This window comes from Pteropus vampyrus, unplaced genomic scaffold (genome assembly GCF_000151845.1).
Source record: "Pteropus vampyrus isolate Shadow unplaced genomic scaffold, Pvam_2.0 Scaffold380, whole genome shotgun sequence".
NCBI lineage: Eukaryota > Metazoa > Chordata > Mammalia > Chiroptera > Pteropodidae > Pteropus > Pteropus vampyrus.
Genome location: NW_011889161.1, coordinates 89363 through 90610, shown reverse-complemented (window position 1 = coordinate 90610; position 1248 = coordinate 89363).

The window sequence follows — 1248 nt, the reverse complement described above, 5'->3', positions numbered from 1 at the left end:
CAGGAGAAGGCAGGACACTTCGGAGGAAGCAAACGAAAAGGCTGGTGGAGGGCCAGACTGGAAGTGTCCGAGAAAGGAGCGACGTCACTGGGAAGAGGATGAGGGAAGGAACGAAAGGAAGGCAGGCTCCGAGCGCGGGCTCTGATGGACGGTCCCAGCGGCAGCAACTCGAGTCTCCCTCCATCCACGACCCAGGCAGCACAAAGGGCAGGCACCAGTGACTTCCCTGGGGGACTTCGCAGCTGAAGAGGCCCCTGCGGGGACTGGCTAGAGCACCAGGCCACCTCAGCGTGTCCAGGCCCTTCCCCAGGCAGGAAGAGTCTGCCTTTGCACCCCACTCCAGACCCAGCCCGTAGGCCCAGCCTCCTGTGACAGCCACCTCTGTGCTCCACCAGCATCGGAATGAACCACAACGCCCAGCCACACCTCTAGATTCCTTCTAAAGGAATGTTCTGTTTTACCACCTTTGGCTTGTTTGTGTTCGTTTGGCTTCCATCTGAAATGTAAGCTCTCCGAGTGTAGGGAATTTGCTTTCATTATATTTGATATTGCATCAAGCTTGTTTAGTTTTCTTTTATTTCGGTAAAATATACAAAACATAAGTTTACCGTTTTAACCATTTTTAAGTACAGGTCAATGGTTTTAAATACGTTCATAATATGAAAGAATTGCCACTATTCATGGCCTTCTCATCTTGTAAAACCGACACTCTGGACTCAGTAGGCAGTAAGTCCCTATTTCTACCGCCTCTGAGCTCCTGGCACCCACCATTCTACTTCCTGTTCCTACGATTTGGCTGCATCTAAGAACCTCGTGTAAGTGGAGTCGTACAGTATTTACCTTTGTGTGAGCGGCTTATTTACTCAGCCCCATGTCCTCAAAGTTCATCCATGATGTTGCGTGTCAGGATTGTCCTCCTTCCTGAGGCTGAGTCACACTCCAGGCGCACACACCGCATCTCGCTTACCCACTCACGTCTTGGCGAGTGTTTTGGCCATGCCCACCATCTGGCCATTGCGAAAGATTCTGTCATGGAACATGGGTTAATTAAAAAGCTTTTAATTCTTTTTGGTATATTCCCAGAGGTAGAATCGCTGGATCATATTGTCATTCTGCTTAATTTTTTGAGAAATTGCCTTTTTTTAACCAGTCGACTGACATATCCATCCACTCACCCATCCATCCCTTCCCCATTTATCCCTCTGTCCACTCACCCATTGAACCCTTCCTCCATCCATCCATCCATCC